The sequence below is a fragment of the Stegostoma tigrinum genome, chromosome 5 (assembly GCF_030684315.1).
Source record: "Stegostoma tigrinum isolate sSteTig4 chromosome 5, sSteTig4.hap1, whole genome shotgun sequence".
Lineage (NCBI taxonomy): Eukaryota > Metazoa > Chordata > Chondrichthyes > Orectolobiformes > Stegostomatidae > Stegostoma > Stegostoma tigrinum.
The window spans coordinates 119,185,651-119,198,845 of record NC_081358.1 but is presented as its reverse complement, the minus strand read 5'-3'; the positions used below and the strand labels follow the sequence as shown (position 1 = coordinate 119,198,845).

Here is a 13,195-nt window from a genome sequence, read left to right as displayed (position 1 = left end):
CTAGCCTGTCCAGTCCCATCAGGATTGTATATGTTTCTATGAGATCCCCCCTTACTCTTCTGAATTCCAACGAGTGCAAGCCCAGTCAATCCCGTCTTTTTTCATATGTCAGTCCTGCGATTCTGGTACTCAGTCTGGTGAACCTTTGTTGGGTTCCCTCAATAGGAAAAATGTTCTTTCTCAGACTAGGAGACCAAAACTGCATGCAAAACTCTACCAAGGCCCGGTATAACTGCAGCAAGATATCCTTACTCCAATCCTCTTAATTAGTAGGCCAGCATGCCATTAGCTTTTGACATCATTTGCTGTGCCTAAAGTACATTATAGAGCCAAATGGGTTTTCCCCCGACAACTGGCCATGGTTTCATCACAGATTCTTAACTCCAGATTTTTAAAATTTTAATTGAATTCAAATTCTACCTGTCACGGCAAGATTCGATAGCAGACCTCTAGAACATTAGCTGAGTTTCTGGATTAATAGATCAACGGCTGATACCATTCAGCCATTGTCTCCCCGCCATCACTGCCAAATCCAATGGGGAATTCAGGGGAAATTCTTCACTCAGAGTCATCAAGTCATAGAGATATACAGCATGGATTCAGACCCTTCGGACCAACTAGTCCGTGCCAACCAGATATCCCATATAAACCTAATCCTATTTTTAGCATTTGGCCCATATCCCCCTCAACCTCTCATCCCATCTCAACCCCTCATATACCATTCCAGACGCCTTTTTAAATATTGTAATTGTACCAGCCTCCACCACTTCCTCTGGCAGCTCATTCCATACACGCACCACCCTCTGCGTGAAAAAATTGTCCCTCGGGTCCCTTTTAAATCTTTCTCCTCTCACCTTAAACCTATGCCCCTCTAGTTTTGGACTCGCCCACCCCATGGAAAAGACCTTTCCTGTTTACCTTATCTATGCCTTTCTACGCCTCTGACACGCCAGGGAAAATAGCCCCAGCCTATTCAGCCTCTTCCTATAGCTCAAGCCCTCCAACCTCGGCGATGTCCTTGTAAATCTTCTCTGAACCCTTTCTGGTTTCACAACGCCCTTCCCACGGGAGGAAGAGACTGGTGAGAACGAAGGACTTGTCGTTATTGTACACCTAAGATGAAAAGCATTTGAAGAGACACTGGACATGACGGAAAAGAAATAGAAAATTATTGCGCTAAGGCTCGATGTGTTGAAGAAGGTTTGTGTGAATTGTAAGATAACAAAGTGTGTAGCTGGAATTGTAGGCCCTAGTACTAGCCTATTGGACTGAAAGGTCCAGATTCTGTATAATTCCAAGTAGGTCTGAAATTGGTGATAAGGTACGGAACTTCACCCTAACTAAAAGCACTCTGGCAGCCCTGTAACCAATCATCAAACCAGTCTTCATAGCTCTGCTGTGAGTCTGATGGATTGAAGTGGGAGGCTAACATTCCTTAACCTGTGAATGTAGAAAATGCTGCTGGCACAAAATGTGTGAATGCAATTGGTAACACTACCGGGGAGAATCATTTCTTTCAAATCCCCCTTCAGCAGCGCACAGCTTACACACTTTATATCTTTAAATCAATGTTGATAAATGCAAAGGCTTGTGTGCAAAACCACTAATGATCTCCTTCAAAATGCCAGGGTACCTTTGGAAGTTATTCAAAAAATAAAAATAATGGCTAATAATGTAGTTTGTTTTTAAAAGTGGGGAAAAATCGTACCAAGGTCACTAAATGCAAATCAGATAAGAAAAGTGACGAGGTAATCTTCGTCTGTTCCTGTTATGATAAGCAGACAGTACCGCATTCTCATTAGAGGTTACTTTGTGACAGTGCCTCAGGAAATAATGCTGAGGGACCACCTACTGTAACGAGGCCCTGATGTGTTTGAAGAAAAGTGGATTGAAGGTTCTTTCAGCATTGCAGCTCTTTTTTTCAATTGTGCTTTTCTCTTTGTATCTCCAAGCGGATTTGGACATTAACTTTATTAAGAACACTAAAATCCGCCTTGCATTTTGCAGATCAAGGCCACAAAAGATGGGGATATGGACTGGAAATGGGAAATCAGTACACAAACCGGCAAACCCTCAAAAAAAGCACTTATCTTACTGTTTCCAATCCGACAATTTTACTGCATTCCCTGCTCCTGTTTTAAACTGTTGGTCCAAGAGCCACCATTAGCAAGATGGAACAAATGGCCTCCTTCTATGCTGTATAATCTTATTATTCAATGCTACCTGCAACTCAGAGAGTCCTACAATTTATTGCCAGTTCAATGCCTTCGCACAATCTAGATCATGGAAGTACGTGAGTTTGGCACTGGAAAAGCCAAAAGAAAGCACTCCTTGAGGATTTGCAAAATTAAGAGGTAAAGCCTGCAGAGATAGTAGGAACTGCAGATGCTGGAGAATCTGAGACAACAATTTGATAACAATCTGAGATTTCTGAAGAAGGTTCTAGGCCTGAAACGTCAGCTTTCCTGCTCCTCTGATGCTGCTTGGCCTGCTGTGTTCATCCAGCTCGACACCTTGTTATCTAAGGTAAAGCCTGCAGTCTGACTGAAAAGTTTTTCTCACTTACCCTAAAAATAATACAGCAGCGAGCTGTTAAAGTCGAGATGCACCTGACAAGTCAAAAGGCTAAGTGACAAAATACACAGAGATTGAGTTCATTTTCACTTTGAGCAGCTGAAAGGGAGGATGTGTTCATTATTATGGATGTGTCAGAGATATAGAATACCACTTAATGCAAGGCAACGGATTGTCAAGTTTGGCTTAAGTTTAGTGTTCCATCAAGGAATAATTATCCCAGGGGAGTACTGATAGGAAGAAATTGCACCAGTTTTCTGTTGCAGGTGTACGTGTAATTTAATGTGGCATTGTTTTCATCATATTCTACACCAGATGAATATATCGTGACTGCTAATGTTTGCTTAGCTCACTGAGGATATTCCGTTATGATGTTATTTAACTTTGTTACTGAAGAAGTACAGCATATAATCACTTGCATGAAGACAGCTGTGTTTATTTGCCTGACTTAGCGCCGTGATAAAAAAAACTTTCCTAGGACTCCCTTGCTCTGTGCCCAGTCATACTGAGCACCTTGTGCTGGCCATTTCCGTAGCAAGTCGAGCCAGAAGGCATCGCAGAGTCCACTGGCTGTGAGTCAATGAGATCAGGCACGAGTACGTCCCCTTGCCAGATGACACACAATCACTGGGTTGCATTCCCCTGTTGGTAACTGCCCTGAGTATTCTCATGGGAGTATTTTAAATGAACTCAACATGCTGTCGTGTGAATCTGCAGTTCAAACAGACGCACATAAAAACACAAAAAAAAGGGCAAATCAGCTCCAAGCATATGGCACTGTAATAAGTACTGAGTTACATTCGCCTCTGAGCTCCCCCAAACAAAAAATGCAAGCATGCTGAAGACTACAGCTACGAAGTGATTACAGCACAGCTGCATACAGGTTAATGCTGGCAAAACACAGAAGATCATAAAGAAACTAATTCACGGTATTCCACCATTGGACATGGGCGATAATATTGATTGACTATACATTTCTTTAAGAGTGAGATTTCTCCCACATTATGGATAATAATGCAACAATTCATTATCTTTTCATGGCTTATCAAAAAAAGGTATTGTCTTTCACTAAAATGCTAGTATCAGTCTAAGGGTATATCTTCAAAATTTATATTTGGATTTTTCTTAATCCTTTTTCTTTTACTTCTATTCCATTCAAGGTAACCACATGTCAACACAGTTCTGATCAGCCAGGAGAGCAGGTAACCTGCTGACACCTCAGACCCTTCTCTGTGGTCCCATCTTCAGTCGTCCTAGCTTTAGAAATTCACACTCACTTCTCACCGTCGTACTCCTTTATCTTCCCAGCCAAGGCTGCAAATGTAGGGCTTTAGGGAAAAGCAACATCAAAAAATATCAGCCACGACTGACATTCACACTCATTTCAACTATAGTAACATTCTCCTCTGTTCTGAGGAAAGGTCACCGGACCTGAAACGTTAACTCTGATTTTTCTTCACAGACCTGTTGAGCTTTTCCAGCTACTTCTGTTTTTGTAACATTCTCTCTCTCTCTCTCTCTCTCTCTTCTGTTGCAGTTATCTCATTGTCTAAGAGTTGTTATTCGAGGCTTATGCTTTTATTGGGGTTAAGGTGAGAAGCGAGACCCCCAGCTCAGCGAGTACAGAGATTGAAACCTGTTGGCATTATGCCTCACTAGCTATCTCAGCTATCCAGGCCTGTTGATCACAGTGGAGACAGTTTTGAAGATAAAATGGTGCAGTATAATTAATCGCCTTCATATTTATCCCTCTGACTCAGGGAATCATACAGCGCAGAACAAGGCCATTTGCTCCATCTTGTCTGTGTGCCAGGCTTTTAAAAAAGATGCTATCCAATTTTTCCCAGTTCCCCCCATGACCTCTCCATAATCATGCAATTGTTTCCTTTTCAAACTTTTAAAAAATTCTATCTAATCTGCTTCCAGTGCTCCCTCAGACTGGTCCCAACATCTTGTGGTGTAAGTAAAATCCTCTAATTTCCTCTTTTTAAATTTTTTTGCCAAACATTTAAGTTCTGTGTGCTCTGGGTACTAACCCTCTAACTAGTAAAGTCAGATGGTCTCAAATAGCCTGTTTTACCAAAACCTTTTTCTTGTTTTGAAAACATTTGTCAGATTTCCTTCTAACCTGCTGTGTTCTGAGAACAATCTCACTTATATTTCCATTATTCATAAACCAACATCAAGCACTTATATCCCCACAACTTCCATCAGAATCTTCTCTCTCCAGGGGATGCAAAGCCAATTATCGTTTGAATTCATTTAAAAGGTCTCCAGCACAGAGGGGTGGCACGGTGGCTCAGGATCTCAGTGGGTTAGCACGGCTGCCCACAGCACCATGGGCCTGGTTCAGTTATTGCATCGGGAGACTGTCTGTGTGGAGTTTGCACTTTCTCCCTGTGCCTGCGTGGGTCTCCTCCAGGTGTTCTGGTTTCCTCCCACAGTCCAAAGATATGCATGTTAGGTGGATTGGCCATGCTAAATTGCCCGTAGTGTCCAGGGATGTGCAGGCTAGGTGGATTAGCCATGGGAAATGTGGGGTAATGGAGATAGGTTAGGGGTTGGGTCTGGGTGGGATGCTGTTCAGAGGGCTGGGGCAGACTTGATGGGCTGAATGGCCTGCTTCCACACTGTAGGGGTTCTATGAACACTACTTAATTATTCAACATCTTTATAGAGTGGGTTTACAATGTACTGCCCAAGTTCAATCAACTGCTTATAATAAAACTGCAAAGCTGCTGATGTCCATCAATACCCTTGTGCTGACCCAGTTCACAAGTTTGAGATGGTCTCATTCTGGGCAGAGTCCAGAGGGTAATTGGAAAGGATGGCAAGAGGTTGGTGATGTGAATTGGGACAGTGACCCACAGCTCGGCTATGGCCTACATCATCATTGTAAATGAAAACCAAAAGAACTCTGGACGCTGTAAATCAGGAACAAAAACTGAAGTAGCTGGGAAAGCAACTGTGAGGGAGAAAACAGAGTTAACGTTTCGGGTCCGGTTCTGAGGAAGGGTCACCGGACCTGAAATGTTAACCTCGTTTCTTCCTTCACAGACGCTGCCAGACCGGCTGAGCTTTTCCAGCATCATCATTGTAAGGTCTGTAGGAGCGAGTCTATGGCCGCACTCCAACAAGATGTTGTGAAACAAGAAAGGTTTCAGAAAAGATTTACAAGGATGTTGCCAGAGTTGGTGGGTTTGAGCTACAGGAAGATGCTGAATAAGCTGGGGCTATTTTCCCCGCAGTCGGAGGCTGAGGGGTGACCTTATAGAAGTTTATAAAACTATGACGGACATGGACAGGGTGGAATCAAAGTCATTTCCCAGGATAGGGGAGTCCAAAACTAGAGGGCATAGGTTTAAGGTCAGAGGTGAAAGGTTTAAAATGGATGTAAGGGGCAACGTTTTCTTGCAGAGGGTGGTGGGTGTATGGAATGAGCTGCCAGAGCAAGTCATAGAGGCTGGCACGATTAAAAGGCATCTGGATGGGTATGTGAATAGAAAAGGTTTGAGGGATATGGGCTAAATGCTGGAAAATGAGACGAGATTAATTTAGGATAGCTGGTTAGCATGGACAAATTGGACCGAAGGGTCTCTTTCCATGCTCTATGACTCTATAACTCAAAAGTTAGCTCTGGTCTGTTTAGACCTCATTAGCTACACTTCCAGACGAAATGCAATCAGCTCCTAGGTACATCACAAGAGTCCAACTGCTACAGATTCAAGAGGCTCACACCTGATTAAGTCTGGAGAGTGAAAAGCTTTAGTAAAGGTTACTTTACAGTATGTACAATTGTTTTATCTTCATCTGTTGTCCCACAGCCTTTACATGAAAGGAGACAAAGCACTCCCACTTTTCTCGGGAATCATCTTTCTAACTTATCTCCATATTTCCTCAGGTATCTCCTCATTAATTATAGACTCTGAAGTTCAGCAGTTGTTTATATCTGTCACACCAAATGACATGAATGAGTTGTCTGTGACACAAAAAAATGAGAACAGTTGATATGTGTTGGTCTGACACGTTGTGAAGTGATAATGTGGAGGTGCTGGTTTTGGACTGGGGTGGGCAAGGTCAGAAATCACATGACACCAGGTTATCGTCCAACAGGTTTATTTGAAAACTCAAGCTCAAGTTTTCAAATAAACCTGTTGGATTATAACCTGCTGTTGTGTGATTTCTGACCTTATAAAGTGAATTTGCATTTTTTCTTCAGCTAATTGGACCTGCATTACATTACTTTGATCACTGTAGCTTAACACTTGTTTTCCAACTATAAATTTATCCTCTTTAACCTAATCTCCATTCAATATTTTCAAATTTTCTGCTTTATTTTCATATTAACGACTTCACCTCGAATATGTTAAAATGTATCTGCCATCTACTGGCCCCTGGCTGCCTAAGCAATGTTTCTCATTTCCCAAGTGCCTCCTATTTTGGTGCCATCAACAAACTCGGGACATTTTTCTGACCATTCTTTTGTCCATGTTGTCAGTAAGATTTACATGTTGTAAAGGTCTCAAGATCAACTGCGGCACGGTGGCTCAGTGGTTAGCACTGCAGCCTCACAGCGCCAGGGACCCGGGTTCGATTCCAGCCTCGGGTGACTGTCTGTGCGGAGTTTGCACATTCTCCCTGTGTCTGCGTGGGTTTCCTCTGGGTGCTCCGGTTTCCTCCCACAGTCCAAAGATGTGCAGGCTAGGTGGATCGGCCATGTTAAATTGTCCACAGTGTTCAGGGGTGTGTGGGTTATAGGGGGATGGGTCTGGGTGGGATGCTCCAAGGGGTGGTGTGGACTTGTTGGGCCAAAGGGCCTGTTTCCACACTGTGGGGAATCTAATCTAATCCTTGAGTTGCTGCAACCTTTACACAGCTGCAATAGCTTCCGTTGAGAAAAGGTATTTTCTATCCATGGCTGTAGAAGAGCTCTCATCCTCTGTCCTTTTACAACCACCACTATTTGCTGATTTGGAATCTCATTAAAGTGCTTCTGCAACTCAAAGCATAAAATGCTAACTGACCTCTTCTATTTAACATTTCACTTGAATTGTTAAGAGCTGTGAAGCTGTTAAATGTTAGTTAATTTTGACTTCATTTTCTGTCCATGCTGATTGATCTTTACACTTTTCAAATGATCATTTATTATAAAAATGTACATGATGTATAAAGTGTGTACTTTAGGAGCAGCATGGTGGCTCAGTGGTTAGCACTTCTGCCTCACTGCAATTCCACCTTCGGGCAACTGTCGTGTGGACTTTGTGCATTCTCCCCATATCTGTGCCAAATTCCTCCAGATGCTCAGTGTTGTCCAAAGATGTGAGGGCTCGGTGGATTGGTCATGCTAAATTATTCAGGGTTGTGCAGGCTAGGTGGATTAGCCATGGGAAATACAGGATTACAGGGATCGGATACGGATGTGGGTCTGGGTGGAATGGTCTTTAGATGGACAGCGTGGATAGCTAGCATCCTCACTGTAGGGTTTCAATGTGCTGGTGCATTCCACAATATGTGACTATTTAGCCAATCTTATGACTGAACTCATGAACAAAACATGGGATCTTTGGATTTATAAATCAGGCCAGAAAATATAAGGGAATCAAGATAGGGCTAAAAGATCTGAAATCACTGGTCAGGTCTCATTTGGAGACTTATATTAACTTTTGGATTCTGCACTTCAGAAGGAGTGTCATGGAGGGTTCTGAAGAGATCTGTTGGAGTGGTCACAATGTGGGATTTCAGTTATTCAGAAAATCTGCAGAAACAAGAATTCTCTTCCTCAGTACAAGAAGTTTCACGGAAATTTTGAGAACAATGTCCAAAAACTCACAAAGAAATTCATTAGGAGAATTCGGGAGAGATTATTTCCAGTTACGGGAGGTTCCATAACCAGAGAGTTAAGATGACTGAGCAGAATGTTTTCCCCCCATCAAGTTTTCCTGATCTCGGAGGCAAATCCTGGAAAAGGTGTAGGAAGCAAATTCCATTGTGACTATCTGAAGGGGAGGAGAGTCAATATTAATCTGATTGCTTTTTCGAATGACTGACCTAAATTTCATGGGCTGAATGGCCTCATTTTGTGCTTTAGGATCTTATGTTTGCATAGATTTCCTTTCCACATAATGCATGGTACATGTATTACGTTACAGCTTAAGCAGGTAAATGGTGAAGTGACTGTACTCTTATCATAGCACAGGACTGCTCTCTCATTAAAGAGAGAAAACTGATGGGGGTTTAACATGATGATCACCACACCTTAGGTGAGGGGGAGTGATTCAGAAGAACAGTCCTTCATGGTAATCTCAGCCAGCATGGGCCACGTGTGGAAGGACTTGTGTAAGGTAAAGTCACCATAGCCCCAGAGGACCACAGGTTGCACTCTCATTACACAGAGACAGGGAGAGATAGAGAGAGATAACTGGTGGCGGATTTAACCTAAGGCTCACCATCCCTCATGTGAGGGGTGAGGTTGAGTAGGTGAGACATTCATGGTGGCCTTAGTCACTGCAAGAATTGAATCCATGCTGTTTGCATCACAAACCAGCCATTTGGCCAACTGAGCTAACTGACACCCACAAGAAGGTATAAGTATCATGTGTGAACCAAACAGAAACCAACGTGTGGCACAATGCTCTCAAAGCTGGCAAAGCATAACTTCTGTGTCAGGTAGACTGCACAAACTGCACAACATATCTCAGTTCCAATGAGTGACATTCCAACCTGTGGACCATGAAGACCCATCTTGGCCATGCATGGGGTTTGTCAGAGGAATACAGGACAGTGTGTGGCTTTGCCCTTGAATACTGCTCCAGCATTCCAAAAGATCATGGCTACTCCCTGTCAGACATCTGCCACCATAACCATCTCTAAATAAGTATGATTGGTGCTGCCTATAATGGGTTCAATGAGTAATGTTACCGGATCAGTAATCCAAAGGGCTGAACTACAGGAAATATGAGTTCAAATCCCAACACAGCTGAGAACTGAAGTTGAATGAATAAATTTTGGGGTGGCTCAGTAGTTAGCACTGCTGCCTCACAGTGCCAGGGACCCAGGTTCAATTCCACCCTCAGGTGACTGTCTGTGTGGAGTTTGCACATTCTGCCCGTGTCTGTGTGGGTTTCCTCTGGGTGCTCTGGTTTCCTCCAATGATGTGCAAGTCAGGTGGATTGACCATGCTAAATTGCCTATGGTGTTCAGCAATGTGTAGATTTAGGGGGATGGGTCTGGGTGGGATGTTGTGAGGGTTCATGTAGACTTGTTGGACTGAAGGGCTTGCTTCCACACTGTAGAGATTATGATCTTCTATGATGATAACAAACATAGATTAGTGTCAATGTAGTCTAACCTCAGAACCGACAACATTTGCAATCAGTCTACACGGTATATGAAATGTACCTTGCAAACTATCACTGGACTAATAATCCAGAGTTAATATTCTGGGTATATGAGCTCAAAGAGGGTGAAATTTAAATTCAATAAAAGACTTGAACTAAATGCTGGTCAAATGATAAGCATGTTGCCTATTGTGAGATCGCCACTTGGCTCACTAATGCACTTGAAGAAAGTAAATCTGCCATCCTTACCTGGTCTGGCCTACAAGTAACTCCAGGCTTACAACAATGTGATTGACTCTTAGCTGCCGTCCCTGAGCAATTGGGGCTGGGCATAAATGCTGGCCTGGACGACGGTGTCCGCACTCCACGAATGAAAAATTTAAAAGCAGTAGCACACACAGTTTATGGAACTGCACACCCATGGGAACTGCATACATCGTCTACCCTCGAATTCACACAGTCGCCTTGTCAAACACACAGCCCGACACATACAGCAGTGCAGGCTATTCTACATCTTGCTTCGCACCACAAGAGACTCTCCTCGTGCCACTGTTTTCTATAAGGAAAGCGTAATTTAAGCTCGGTAGGCACCTTTACAGTGGAGAGACGGTTTGTCCCGAGAACTATGTATTAGGACACTCTTTCAACGTTCGGTACACACAAAACACACGCACACACACATCCGTAAACTACTTTTCAAATATATCAGTAGGCTGGTGACAGGCTGACTAACAGACTGTGTACCAGGTCTGATTGGGGATGTTTGCAATTATTTTATCAGTCTGGTCCTTCAGTGCAAATGGTATTTCGAACACCGGTGGGGCTCTGGGGTATCCCTCCCTCCCACCTCGCACATTGCTGAGTGCTGTTACCTCCGCCTGTGTTTCCGACAGTACGGTACTGAATAGCTCTGTGATAAAAAAAACAGGGGAAGACTCCAAACTCTGTAATGAATTAAATTATCTTGCAAAGACTTCAGGCTAAATGATCGCAGCCAGAAAGCTTACGGAGTGAATCGCTTCCTTTTCAACATTGCATGGAATAAACAGCACGCACAAAACGGCATCCAGTGGGCTTCATGGGAATGAGTTTGCTGCAGGTTTGTTTTCAAAAAAAAGCGGACTATGCAAGCAGCCGTAGGTTTGTCTATTTCTGTCCAACCCTGTACTCAAACCAAACTCAACTGTTCCTGATAACGTTCCGGCTAACAGCAGCAATATGCAAGGAGAGTTGGGATTTACATCAGCCAGCAGCGCTCACCTTAAACAGAATAAGCATTGCTATCTCTGCCTACGCCTCGGCTCTTCAATTTAACGCTTCTTTAGAAAACAAAAGCCATGCCTGATGTATAAAGGCGACTGTTGGTTGTAAAAACAAAACGTACAGTCCAACAACCCGCAAACATCTTCCTTTACCAAATGCTGAGCTCTTGACTTCCTCCAAACGAGTTTAACCTGGAGCCGATCAACACTGAGAGGGTTCAGTTTAATCCTCACAACGATCAGATTCTTGCGCCGGGGAAGGCTTGGGGAAAAAAAAGGAAAGCAAGAATTCGATAGAGTGCCAAACCAGTGTGTAAAATCTGAAGTCTGAGGTCCCAGTCAATATTAACAGCAGTACATTTCCTGCAGCCCTGACCTTGCCCAGCGAGGGGAACACAATACATTGCTCTTGTGCACTGTGATTATTTGATCTAACTGCTCAAACGGGAATATCCTGTCGTCGTCGTCCCTACCAAAAACAAGCCTACCTCCGCTCTGCTGACCAGCAAGGCAAGTTTTGCTTCATATCTTACCTTGTTCAGAGGCTGCTTGGATTGCAAGGCGACAGCACGGTTTGGGTTGAATGAACCAACGAGAGAGAGAGAGAGAGAGAGGGTCGCTATTCTTGGTCAGGAACAGCTTGCTCCTGTTCTGCTGTTGTATCACAGCCAGCAACACGGAGAACTGTCTCTGCAGGGAGGTTGGGACTGGGGGGGTGGGGGGGGGGCAGTACAAAACTGGCTCCAATCGTCTCAGCCTATCTTTTGGGGGAAGAGAAATGAAGGAGGAATCAGCACCCCGGCCAGCAGTGATTAATAATGAGAAGGAACAAGACAGAATCCACATACAGATTCCTTTAGACCAAAATGTATAAATCAGAGGCGGGAGGAGGGGGGGGGATGTGTGAGGAGCGGGGGCTGAACTCAATCTATCTTTCCCAGAGAGAGAGAGGGAGGGGGAAGGAGGGTATTAGCATTTGAAAGCGTCGAACCGCTGCAAACCAGTCAGTGTTTGTTAAAGAAGAAACTTGTCACGGAGCAAGTGATCAATTGAACTCCTGGTTTTACAGGTTGCCTTCTCGGAGAACTTCCAACTTTCGCTTCTTTTTACCCTCAGGGGCGGTGGTGGGGAGACCCCGTTAGATTGCCCTGGTTTGTTGTTTTCTTAAGCCACCCCCCCCCCCCCCGCTTTCTCTGTGGTTTACAAGCTTCAGTGTGAGCCCCCTTCACTTTGCTCCACAGAGGGGCAGATACGCTCGTGGGCTTTTCTTTCCCCTTATTAATATTTTCCAGCGCCCAGAGACAAACAAAAAGCAAGATTATCCAGGTATATGTCAAAATTGCAGTTTGAAACTGTGTTATTAGCCGCAGGGAGCGTTGGTTCACACTTCTACAGCGATTGCAATGTTCAATTCAACTTTTAAGCAGCTGGCGGATGCTAACAGCCACTTTCCGCAGGACATACACACCTCACTCTGTCCTCACCCTTCCATGTCTCCCCAAGAGCCAATTTCGCATTTATAAGAGTCAGGGGCACAGAGAAATAGCCCACACTGTGGCTATTATCTGGCTGGCAGTTTAAGGCAGAGGTCTTCAGGAGCAAATTACCACAGATATTGGAAGCCGAACTGAAAACAATTTTTGTTTTCAAGACAGAGGTCTAGCCATGTCCCGGGGAAGATGATTGCACCCTAACTGCTAGGCACCTCTACTCTAAAACAATGCAAAACATTGCAGGTACGAGAAATCTGAAGTACAAGCAGAATCTGCTGGAGAGATTCCGCAGGGAGACAAAATGTGTCAATGTTTCTACTGACGTGGTCTCTCTCCCAAATTGATATCCCCATCCCAATGGGCAACCCCCACCCCCCCGACCACCGGCTAATTCTTCTCTTTCACTGCATTCTGCAGGATCAAGGTGAAACCAGCCATTAGCCTGCTGTCACCCAATTCCTGCCCAGCAACCAAATGAAAACCAGCCTCTCAGAAAGGGAATCCATCAGATTTCACTCTTCGTAGCCCA

The 13,195-nt window shown here is 44.0% G+C and overlaps 1 protein-coding gene across 4 annotated transcripts in view; it reads right to left on the bottom strand.

Moving 5' to 3' along the window:
- The window catches only part of cdh7a (cadherin 7a), a 146,367-nt gene extending 134,513 nt beyond the window's left edge, over window positions 1-11,854 (bottom strand). The window contains exons 1-2 of one of the 4 annotated variants that reach the window (XM_048529269.1): window positions 11,707-11,854; window positions 11,296-11,435 (exon numbers count right to left, since the gene is read on the bottom strand). The gene's annotated coding sequence lies outside the window, so the exon portion shown is untranslated. Of the gene's footprint in view, window positions 1-11,171; window positions 11,250-11,295; window positions 11,436-11,706 lie in introns of those variants that run through there. The other 3 variants (XM_048529270.1, XM_048529268.1, XM_048529271.1) reach the window with 3 other exon arrangements.
- Window positions 11,855-13,195: the final 1,341 nt, after the last annotated feature.